The sequence below is a fragment of the Camelina sativa genome, chromosome 6 (assembly GCF_000633955.1).
Source record: "Camelina sativa cultivar DH55 chromosome 6, Cs, whole genome shotgun sequence".
NCBI classification, from domain to species: domain Eukaryota; kingdom Viridiplantae; phylum Streptophyta; class Magnoliopsida; order Brassicales; family Brassicaceae; genus Camelina; species Camelina sativa.
Genome location: NC_025690.1, coordinates 1,449,855 through 1,462,823, shown reverse-complemented (window position 1 = coordinate 1,462,823; position 12,969 = coordinate 1,449,855).

Genomic DNA, 12,969 nt, shown 5'->3' with positions numbered 1-12,969 from the left:
TGATGTCCCCCAAGGTTCCTCCTGGATGTGGCGTTATCTCCATGCTCGGAAACCGTTGGTCAAATCTCTTTTGGGAAGTTCCATTGGCGATGGTAAAACTACGAGTTATTGGTATGATAATTGGTGCGGTTTGGGTCCTCTCATTGACTACCTGGGTCCTGATGGACCAAGATTAATGGGTATTCCTCGGGAGGCTAAAGTAGCGCAAGGAGCTGGTCCGCATGGTTGGAAACTTCCATCAAGCAGGACTCGTAATCCTCTTTTGCTCACAGTCCGGAACACTCTGCTTTTATTGGATCCCCCTACTGATAATCAAGGACCGGATGTTTTCTCTTGGGGTCATGAGGGCGCTAGGAAAACCTTTTTTAGCACTAAACTCACCTGGGAAGCTTTGAGACCCGCATCCTCTCCCAAAAGCTGGTTCAAGCGTGGCATCCCTAAACACTCGTTTCACTTCTGGGTTGCAAATCTCAATCGACTGCCTGTGAAATGTCGACTCGTTCCCTAGGGGATTACTGCTGATTCTACTTGCGTCCTTTGTTCGGATAGTGAAGAGACAAGGGACCATCTTTTTCTACACTGCAGCTACGCCGCACAGCTTTGGGGTCACGTGCTCCCTAGACTGGGTCTTCCACCTCTCATTTTCTCTTCTTGGCAGACTCTGGTTCATTGGCTCCTCGGCACCACCAGAAACCTCCCCTCCACATTGAAGAAGATTGTCATTCAGGCTACCATATACGCTATTTGGAAAGAGCGCAACTCTCGTCTACACGAAGGACCTATATCCTCTCCTGATGCTATCTTCCGGGTACTTGACAGAACTATCAGAGACATCCTCCTTGCTCACCAATATAGTAAACAAGGAAGAGGTCTTTTGGCTCCTTGGCTCGCCCACATCACTGGCTGAGCTCCCTGCTTTTTCAACCCTGCATACTCAACTATTCAGTTCAGTTTCTCTGTTTTTTAGCTTCTTCCCTCTCGGATCTGTCACAAATGTCGTCTACAGCTTTTTATTTTTTTTTTGGGCTGTAACTGCTGCTTTAAACTCTTGTAAACCTCAAGTTCCATTTTGGTAATATAATTAACAGTTATCAAAAAAAAAAAATATGGAGAAATAGGTTGAAGTAAAACCATCTCCAAAATGGAGTGACTCCAAAATAAAGTAAAAAATGAAAAAATGGGTTGGAGATGTCCTAAGAAGTTCTAGAGTTTAGACCTGTACATCCTTTCAAGTAAGAAACTTGTGGTATTCCAAGTATCAGTCTTTTTTTTTTTTTTTCGCTCAACATCAACTATTCATTAACCAAGATATTACAACCAAATCCAAGTCACTTTACATTCGCCTCTATAGAATTGGACCAAAAGCAAATGCAATGGTTGATCAAGTACAACCCTGGAACACTAGGCGGAACCAACACTACCTAATCGATAACTATTGCATTTTTTAACCACAAAGAGATAGATAACACACCATAAATCGGAGTGAAATCATCTCTTAGACCACCTAAAATGACCCAATGACACGAAAACAAATACTAACACAGAGAAGACCTAAACGAATACTGAAAACAGATTAAATCATAGCTATGAGATCCTCATGATCGACATGTAGAACTTGTCTCAATAGTTTCAACACCCAGAGGCGCATCATCAGAAAAACTTGGTCTCTCCGGCTTTCACTATTCCGGTCATAAACCTAAAACGGACAATACATCCGACTGATCCGTCCAAGAGTTATGAAGCTACAATAACCGGCGAAATAGATGGTTCTCCGAACTAACAATACAATAACCAGAATGCTAATCATCTAAGGATTAGAGATTGGAGCATAGATTAACATATCATCACCTCGCAGTGCAAGTTCGAAGTAGCATCATCCCTTCCATCAAGTTACGAGACATACACAAACTTTGGTCGGACTGAAAACAAAACAAACGACATCACCCCTTGCTGCAAGACCCGCCGTGGCTGGAATGAGAGGTAAGATTTGAAGAAGAAACCAAATCCGACCACTGAAGCTCGTCGAAGAAAGCTTCAGCCCTCACTGCTCTCCGATACCCACAAGCCGCAGGTGACAAAACAGCAAACGAAGTCCGCCTCCCCAGATCCACCAGATCTGGCCAAGATTCGACGCTGTCCTCCAACATCTGCACCTGAGCCTTCACCAGCAATCTCCACCCAACGGATCTCCGCTTCACGCGCCAAGGAATCGCCGGAACAACCACCTTCGAGAGTCACCCAACCGACGACGACGATAAAACAAGGAGCGAGACTGAAAGGAAACTACTAAGAAGAAGAAAACTAAAAGGACGGAGCCCTCTCCGGCGCCGGAAGGGCAACCGGAGAGGCGGAGCGACTACAACGGCGACTTTCTCTCTCTCTCTCTCTCTCTCTCTCTCTCTTTCTCTCTCTCTCTCTCACGCGTTATCTAGGAAAGTAAACCACATGAATCCTCTCCTCATTTCTACCTTTTCGTGCTATGATTGATTCATATGGTCTAATTGATTTCCCCTATCAAGGAAATCAATATTCATGGATTGGTCAACGGTCAAATGGTAAGATTCGTTGCTGATTGGATAGAGCCATGGTAAATGAAGAATGGCACAATATTTTCTCCCACACTAATGTGGAGTATTTGAAGATGTGGGGTTTGGACCACTGTCCACTCCTCGCATCTATTCTCTCACGGCCAAAAAAGTTCGTGAGAAGGTTTACGTTTGTCAAGTGATGGATCGAAAAGCCAGGCCTCAAAGAGGCGGTGGTAGATGGATGGGGAGGGGATGATAATTCTATTGAACTATCCATCCTAAAGAAAATCCAAAACTGTAAGCGAGCTATCTCCATTTGGAAGAAAAGTAATCAAACAAACTCAGAAAAAAGGATTACGGAACTCCAAGATAAGATAGATGAGTCTTACGGAGATGATCAAGCATCATCGGAAACTCTCCTCAACCTAAAATGGCAGGTTTGTGAGACTTATAGGGAAGAGGAAGCATATTGGTACCAAAAAAGCAGAGAGCTTTGGCTTGCAGAAGGAGACCAAAATACAAAAAACTTTCATGCTTCCACTAAGCAAAGAAGGGCACGGAACAAGATCACTGGCATACTTAATCAACTCGAGGTCTGGGTTGATACGAAAGAAGGAATAGAAAAAGTTGCAGTGGAGTATTTTGACAAGCTTTTTTCATCCTCGAATGCGAGCGACCCTACATTGGCCATCAAGGATGTACCTACTTTGGTCACACCTGCCATGAACGAGTATTTAACAAGAGAAATCTCAGAAGAGGAGGTCAAAAGAGCGTTTTTCTCCTTGAACCTGGGAAGGCTCCAGGTCCAGATGGGATGACTGCTTTGTTTTTCCAAAAATTTTGGGATACAATCAAAAGCAACCTCACTAAAATGGTGAAGAATTTCTTTAGCTCTGGGATTTTTGATGGCAAGCTAAATGAAACAAATATTTGTTTAATCCCGAAAGGAGAACGACCTCACGAAATGTCCAAATTTCGCCCTATAAGTCTTTGTAACGTAAGTTATAAGGTGATCTAAAAAATCTTGAGCTTACGACTGAAGAGATTTTTGCCAGAACTTATATCTGAGACCCAATATGCTTTTGTGGCAGGAAGATTAATCACAAATAATATTCTCATCGCTCAAGAAAACTTCCATGCCCTCCGCTCCAGCCAGGCCAACCAGAAAAAATTTATGGCAATTAAGACGGACATGAGTAAAGCGTATTATAGGGTGGAATGGAATTTCCTAAGAGCTTTGATGGAAAAAATGGGATTTGATCAAAAATGGGTAGAGTGGATAATGCAATGCATTACTTCAGTCTCCTATCGCATTCTGATCAATGAGGATCCCAAGGGACGAATTAGGCCTACGTGGGGGATTCGTCAAGGAGACCCAATTTCCCCATATTTATTCATACTTTGTACCGAGGCGCTAATCGCTCAGATTAAAACCGCCGAAAAGGAGGGGAAAATTCAGGGACTTCATATCTCGAATGCAAGCCCACAGATCTCCCATTTACTGTTTGCAGATGACAGTTTATTCTTCTGCAAAGCTGATACTCAGCAATGCAAGGAAATTATTGATATAATACGCTTTTATGGCGAGACATCCGGACAATAAATTAACTTCTCCAAATCTTCCATCATGTTTGGAACCGAGGTCCCGACCCATGTACGACAAGAAATTAAATCAATTAGTGGGATATCACAAGAAGGAGGCATGGGTACATACCTGGGTCTCCCTGAGAAAATCCATGGGTCGAAGGCACAAGTCTTTGCATTTGTGAGGGATAAGCTCCATAAGAGGGTTAATTTATGGACCTCAAAGTCCTTATCCAAGGGAGGCAAGGAAATAATGATAAAATCAGTTGCGCAAGCAATTCCGACATATGTAATGTCGTGTTTTCTCTTACCAAAAGCTATCTGCACTAAATTAACTAGTGCCATTGCCGATTTCTGGTGGAGCAATAAAGCAGATAGTAAAGGATTACACTGGATCTCATGGGAGCAAATGTGTACCAAACAATCAGAAGGCGGGCTAGGCTTCCGAACATTAGAAGATTTAAATCTTGCCCTTTTGGCAAAGCAATTATGGAGGCTTCTCAGATACCCAGATTCTCTCCTTAGTCGAGTACTTAAGGGGAGATAATTTCGATATTGTAGCCCATTAGAGATACAAGTTTCAAATCGACCATCATATGGTTGGAGGAGCATGTTGGCGGCAAAACATGTTCTCTCTTACGGGATTCGTAAGACTATAAGCTCGGGATTCAACACATGCATCTGGACTGAACCATGGATTCCAGATACGCCAGCGCGGCCTCCACAAGGGTTGACTAACGAAAGAAATCCTTTTATTTGTGTTAATACCTTGATTGATTTCAATACAAAAAAGTGGAAAATAGAGCGTCTTCGGGAACTCTTTCTCCCGAAAGATATTACCCTTATTTTGGGACTTAAACCGAGCTTGAATGCCTCGAGAGACAGATATTCGTGGACCTTGACGAAGTCTGGGAATTATACCGTTAAATCTGGATACGAAGCCGCGAGAGCTATCTCTTGCCCTACTTGCGACCTCCCTCTTCAGGGGCATAGTGTTACGACACTCAAGGCGCAATTATGGAAGTTAAAACCATCACGGAAGCTAAAGCATTTCGTGTGGCAATGTGTGAATGGGTGCTTGGCAACATGCCAGCGTTTGTATTATCGCCATATTGGTAGAAATAAGGAATGTCCTAGGTGTGGAGGAGAGGAGGAAACTATAAATCATATGCTATTTGAATGCCCTCCAGCACGTCAAGTGTGGGCTTTATCGACAATCCCTACTCATCCTATGGTGTTTCCCTCATCTTCCCTATATAGCAACCTCGATTTTCTATATTGGAGCGGTAGAGACTATGGTGCTCTTGATCAAAATCTGCGGACATTCCCTTGGTTGATGTGGTACATTTGGAAGGCAAGAAACAAGAAAATGTTTGAAAATATTTCTGAGTCTCCGCAAGATACAATGGAGAAAGCTATCCAAGAAGAAGAAGTTTGGAGAAAAGCAAATAATAGAGACTTAGCACCAGCGGTAGTAGAAACAGACATACCTTCGACCCCAATTCCATCTCTTGTCTGCTTTATAGACAAATCTTGGCATACATAGGTGGATCGGAGTGGGCATGGTTGGATTGTGTCTATTGGTGATAGAATCCTGCATATGCGGCTAAAAGGATCGTGCAGAAGCCTATCCCCTTTACATGCAGAGTTAGATACCCTTATTTGGGCTATGGAGTGCTTATTAGCGTTGGACATGGATAAAGCTCTTGTTGCTACAGATTGTTCAGACCTCCTACGGATGACGTCTAATATCGAGGATTGGCCGACCTTTTCATCAGAATTGAAGGATTTTACTCATTTCAGAGATAGATTTGCTGATTTTAGTATTAGGTATATTCCTCGAGAGGATAATATCCGTGCTGATAAACTTGCGAAATGTGCAAGAGCACGCGGTTTCTGTTTTTCCCATGTAAGCTCGTCGGTTCCTTATTGGCTCTCTCGAAGAGAGTCATCTCCGATAACTTAATATATGGGGTTTGATTGTCAAAAAAAAAAAGAGATTGTATTCCAAGTATCAGTCTATCCGACGACTTTTAAGTTTTTTTACGAGAGATTTTATTAGTTGAGTTATTTACGTTTGGTTGATGATTTCATTTTTTTGGTGAAATGATGTGATATATTCTCATATAGTCATATTCAAAGTTTCAAACATGCTGGACTCAATTTTTTATTTTTGTTTTAACATGATAAGTTTTTTGGTTATCAATTTTTTTTCTTCTTTTTACTATTTTTAGAATAAACATTGGGTGTCCCGTCCCGATCGTGTTGGTGTTCGGCTATTTCCAGGTGACCATGCTCGTAGACTAAAAGTTTCACGGAAGCCTACAAAATGTAAATGAACCTTAGGCTAAACTCCCACAGTCCCACGACATCAATGACTCATGTACATCAATTTTGTTCGCAAGATGAATATATCTTGAAGCCACATCGAGATACTACCAAATGCGTGTTAGTATATCTAATTTATCATCTCGTCTATATTAAAATTTTAACATGTTAATTAATGTCAAAGGTAACATGTTGAATATTTGTATTATCGTCTGCTGAAGTATTGATATTTGATTGTGCATTATTATTCTATATAACAGTTTATATAGGACTTTCGTAATGAAAAAGGAAAAAAAAATGATTTTTCATATGACTAAACCGATGTTTTTATTTCAATACATAAAAGAGGAATAAGGTGGCAAAAGCTTATCCAGAGAGGAAGAAAAGTTACGCAAGGGATACGTCTCATTGCCTGGTCACAAATAAACCAATTTTTGTAAGTGAATTTTGTGTGAAACTTTCTTAGATTACAAGTTAACAAATTACTACACTTAATAAACCAACATTATTAGATAATTTAGCAAATTTTGACAAAACAAAACAACTCAGTCTGAACTCAAACACGGAATATTATTGGTCCCGGGGTCGTTGCCGACATTTTCCTTGCTTCCCATTGAAGAAGTGTTTTAAAAGTAGACGATAGCTGAACTGTATTATTCCTTGTTGTTACTAAATGATGTGATGTGATGTGATATGTTTTAACTTGATGAAAAATTCACAATGTCGATCCGATCACAAATTATGTTAGTCAACGAATTGTTTAATCTTTTGTTGAGACTCCTTAACCCCAAAGGCGTCGACTTTCCTTGGGAGAAGACCAAACAAACCAAGACAAAAGAGGAAACTTGCTCTGTTCTAGCAGAACTTCAGAACAGAGGAATCAATGTTTGATGCAGAGGAAGAACAGAGAGAGAAAGAGGATGAGTTGCAGAAAAAAGAAAGGTAACCGAGAGAACACAAGCGTGTTTGGTAACCCAGTTCACTCCCAAAAGGGCAGCTACGTCTGGGCCGAGTCACAGCTCGGAATCCACTAAAGTCTGAGATTGTGTTTTGCAAGATAGAGTTTACAAGTGACCGCCTAATACCCTTCACTAGTACTTAGACTCACTCTGTAGAACTCTCCCTCAAAAAGGACCAAAAAAAGTTCACACGTTTTTCTCTCCTTCTTACAATCTCGAATGTTCTCTCTAACACACTCTAACTCTCTCTCTATGTAAGCCTCTATTTATAACCATATAAGCTAGGGCTTCCTTGTGTTAAGACAAGTCGCTTTCCTTGCAATCCGTATTGCCGGTTGCAGTCTTGAAACACGCTTTGTCGAAGTCAAAGCCAAGATGTCCAAATCACTTCTGGGCACATACAGACAAACTGTCCTTATGGCTGAACCACTGCAAATTCTTTTTCGTCGGTTCCCCATGAATGTGGTCCCAAAGAAGTAAGCTTAACCTGGGTTTGATTTACTTCACCATGGTTAGCTTCCAACGGACATATTGCTTAGACATTCAAATACTAGCTTGGTGCTCGAAGTCTTCATCTTCACAAATCTCCACCTGAAGACATGAGGATCAAGCCAATCAAACAACAACACACAACGGTAGGGAGAGATTAGTAAAACCTGACTTTAGTTTCCCAGATTCCTGACTCGGCTTCCCTGAGTTTATTACTCAGACTTGACCTGCAGCAAGTTCAAAGCAGCTTTAAACTTGCACACAGGTACGATCTTGGTGAAGATATCCGCAGGATTGATTTCAGTGGATATCTTGGTCACCTCCACCACTCCATCTTCAATGATCTCACGAATGTAGTGGTACCTTATGTCAATGTGCTTAGTTCTTTCATGATGCACATTGTTCTTCGAGAGTGAAATGGCACTCTGCGAATCACAGAATATCTCCACACTCTTCTGTTCGTAACCGAGATCTTTCAGTAACCCTCTTAGCCAAACAGCTTCCTTTACAGCTTCTGTTAATGCCATGTACTCAGACTCGGTTGTGGAGAGAGATACAACTCTCTGCTGACCGGACTTCCAACTTATGGTGTTACCTCCTAGCGTAAACACCAAGCCTGTGATAGATCTTCTTCTGTCAGGATCGGAGCCATAGTCAGCATCACAGTATCCTTCAATCATGAACTCTGAATTCTTCTTCTTGTAACACAGCTTCGTGTTCAAAGTCCCCTTGATGTACTTTAGAACCCACTTGACTCCAAGCCAATGATCCTTTATAGGTTGGCTCATGTATCTGCTCACAATGCCTACTGGATAGGCTAAATCAGGACGAGTGCCGATCATAGCATACATGATACTACCAACGGCACTGCAGTAAGGTACTGACTTCATATACTCTTCATCTCGTTCCAATTTCTCCTTTGTAGCAGAACGCAACTTCAACTGAGCTCCCAGTGGAGTTTCTGCAGGCTTTGCTTCAGACATGTTGAATGTCTTAAGGATCTTGCTTAAATAGCTTTCTTGAGACATCCAAAGAGTACCTGCACTGCGATCTCTGATGATATCGATACCCAAGATCTTTTGAGCAACTCCCAGATCCTTCATATCGAACTTCTTGCTAAGCTCCTCTTTTAATGCGGCTATAGTTTCCTTGCTCTTTGCCGCTACAAGCATGTCATCGACATACAATAGTAGATACACCATAGACCCATCGGACAATGACTTGATGTAAGCACAACTGTCATAGTGGCTTCTTTCAAAGCCAATCTCACCCATGTAGTTGTCAAACTTCTCGTTCCATTGCCTTGGTGACTGTTTCAGTCCATACAGCGATTTATTCAGGAGACACACCTCATCCTCTTTAAACATAGATTCAAAACCTTCTGGAGGTGTCATGTAGATCTTTTCTTTTAGTTCCCCATGGAGGAATGCCGTTTTAACGTCCAACTGCTCCAATTCAAGATCTTCTTGAACCACTATCGAGAGTAAAACCCTGATAGAAACATGTTTTACCACTGGAGAAAAGATCTCATGGTAATCTACTCCTTCTCTTTGAGCATATCCTTTGGCGACGAGCCTAGCTTTGAACCTTGGTTCTTCAACCCCAGGGATACCTAGCTTATACTTGTATATCCATCGGCTGCCAATGATTCTCTGGTCCTTTGGTCTGGTAACAACCGTCCAGGTATCGTTTTTAACCTGAGAATCAATCTCCTCTGTCATAGCTAGCTTCCACTGATCCCAATTAATATCTCGTTTTGCATCGCTGTAACCTGCAGGTTCTACTGCATCTCCATCCTCTGTTGTGTAGAGAGCTTCAGCAAAGTAATCTTCGTCATCGTACCTTCTTGGTGCTCGAACCACCCTTCTTTCTCTGTCTCGAGCAAGATGATAACTTAATGGAGATTGATGTACTTCAGTCTCGATAATGTTATTTCTTGCCCTTTGAAGTGGAGTAAGTGTTGCAGGGCTTCTGGATGCAGTAGTGTTCTGTACAGAAAAATGGTCTCCACCTGAGCTGATATCACTATCTGCTTCGAGATCCAAGTCAAGGTAAGATTCAGGTTGCTGATCTTCCCCACCGAGTTCTTGCTCTTTCTTCTGCAACAGGTCCTTGTAAACTGCGTTTTCTTGAAAAATAACATTTCTGCTTATCACGGATTTACCCTCATCCATAAGCCACACTTTGTAACCCTTAACTCCACTAGGATAACCAACAAGAACTCCCTTCTTAGCTCTAGGACTTAGCTTGCCATCATCAGTATGAACAAACGTGACACACCCATACCTTCTCAAGTAGCTGTAGATAGGAGCTTTCCCTGACCACTTCTTGTCTGGAAACTCAAAGTTAAGTGCTGAACAAGGAGTCTTGTTGATGAGAAGCACTGCAGTGTGTGTTGCTTCAGCCCAAAATCTTTTTGGCAATCCTGAATCACTGAGCATGCTTCTAACTTTTTCCATGATCGTTCTGTTCATGCGTTCTGCAACACCGTTTTGTTGCGGTGTATACGCACACGTTCGATGTCTTTGAATTCCCTTTTCTTCGCAGAACCCATCAAACAATCTGTTGCAGAACTCCAAGCCGTTGTCAGTCCTCAGAGTCTTCACCTTGTTTCCACTCTGATTTTCTACTAGACTAACCCAGCTAACAAACTTTTCAAAAGCCTCGTCTTTGGTCTTCAGAAAGTAAACCCAGACCTTTCTTGTGTGATCGTCAATGAATGAGATAAAATATTGACAGCTTCCCAACGACAACGGTACTGACGGTGCTCCCCACAAGTCAGAGTGAACGTATTCAAGTCTCTCCTTTGTGTCGTGTTGAGCCAAGTTGAACCCCACCTTCTTAGCTTTCCCGTAGATACAATCTTCACATGTATCTAGGACTGACACTTTCTTCTTGTCTAGAAAACCTTTTCTCACCAAAATGTTCATGTTCTTCTGACTCATATGACACAACCTTCTATGCCAGAGGATTGTATCATCAGCTGCTTTCACCGCAACAAGTGATTCGTCAGTTGCAGGTTTTCCATGGAGCAGGTACAGCGTGTCATATCGTCTTCCTTCAAGTAAGACTTGACTGCCAGATTTAATTTTCAGTCTCCCATTCTCTGATTCAAACTTGTAACCAGCTTTCTCGAAAGTTCCCAGTGATAGGAGATTTCTATCCATGTCAGGAATGAATCTCACGTTCGAGAGAGTTACCATGGGACCAATGTCACTCTTAATCTTGATAGTCCCGACTCCTCTGACTTTTGAAGTTGTTTTGTTACCCATCCGGACACAACCTCCAGCATTCTCGTCGAGCTCATCAAACCATTCCCTCTTATGAGTCATGTGATAGCTGCAACCAGTGTCCATGATCCATTCATCCTCTAGATGGATGTCAGTTGAGGACAGAGCCTCTGACACATAAAGACCAGTTGCTTCAACAAAGTTCCCTTGTCCCTCTGATGTTTCACCCTTGTTGTTTCCCTGATTCTGCTTGAACTGAGTCTTATTCTTGTTGGGACAGGATGCCTTGAAGTGGCCATCTTCACCGCAGATCCAACACCCTCGTTTAGACTTGGACTTGGACCTAGACCTGTTCCCTTTACCCTTTTCTTTCTGTTCACTTCTACCTCTATTCTCAGCCTTATCCTTGACATACAACCCTTCAGCCTGACCTTTGATACTTTTCTTTACCGACCCAAATTCTAATTCCTTAGAGTAAATGGCAGCAGTGACCTCATCTAGAGACAATATAGACTTACCAGAGCTATATTTCAAAGTATCTTTTAACTGGTCGAAAGGTCTAGGTAGTGACATAAGCAATAGTATAGCTTGATCCTCATCAGAGATAACTACATTAAGGTTATCTAGATCTGCAACTATGTGAAGGAACTCATCTATGTTACCTTCAATAGACAGATTTTCAGACATCTTGAAGCCGTAGAGCTTCTGCTTCAGATAGATCCGGTTTGGGAGAGCTTTGGACATGTACAGCTTGTCCAACACGTTCAACATCGCTGCAGCAGATGTTTCCTTCTTTATCTTCCTCAAAACCCTATCCGTAACACTTAACACAATGGTGCTTCTAGCTTTTCTTTTCTTCTCTTCGAATGCTTCACCTTTCTCACGTTCTTCTTTGTCATCCTCGGTTGACTCTTTCGAGTCTTTACCCTCCTCACCAGCTGTCTCAGATTCTTTGAGGGCAGCACTCAAACCCAGCATATCCAGGTGAGCCAAAAGCTTTTCTTTCCACATCGTGTAGTCTCCACGACCATCAAACTTTTCAACCTCGATTCTCACCCCAGACATGGTTCAGTGTTGAGTAACTCTTCAGAACCACAAAACAGGGAACCACGGCTCTGATACCAATTTGTTGAGACTCCTTAACCCCAAAGGCGTCGACTTTCCTTGGGAGAAGACCAAACAAACCAAGACAAAAGAGGAAACTTGCTCTGTTCTAGCAGAACTTCAGAACAGAGGAATCAATGTTTGATGCAGAGGAAGAACAGAGAGAGAAAGAGGATGAGTTGCAGAAAAAAGAAAGGTAACCGAGAGAACACAAGCGTGTTTGGTAACCCAGTTCACTCCCAAAAGGGCAGCTACGTCTGGGCCGAGTCACAGCTCGGAATCCACTAAAGTCTGAGATTGTGTTTTGCAAGATAGAGTTTACAAGTGACCGCCTAATACCCTTCACTAGTACTTAGACTCACTCTGTAGAACTCTCCCTCAAAAAGGACCAAAAAAAGTTCACACGTTTTTCTCTCCTTCTTACAATCTCGAATGTTCTCTCTAACACACTCTAACTCTCTCTCTATGTAAGCCTCTATTTATAACCATATAAGCTAGGGCTTCCTTGTGTTAAGACAAGTCGCTTTCCTTGCAATCCGTATTGCCGGTTGCAGTCTTGAAACACGCTTTGTCGAAGTCAAAGCCAAGATGTCCAAATCACTTCTGGGCACATACAGACAAACTGTCCTTATGGCTGAACCACTGCAAATTCTTTTTCGTCGGTTCCCCATGAATGTGGTCCCAAAGAAGTAAGCTTAACCTGGGTTTGATTTACTTCACCATGGTTAGCTTCCAACGGACATATTG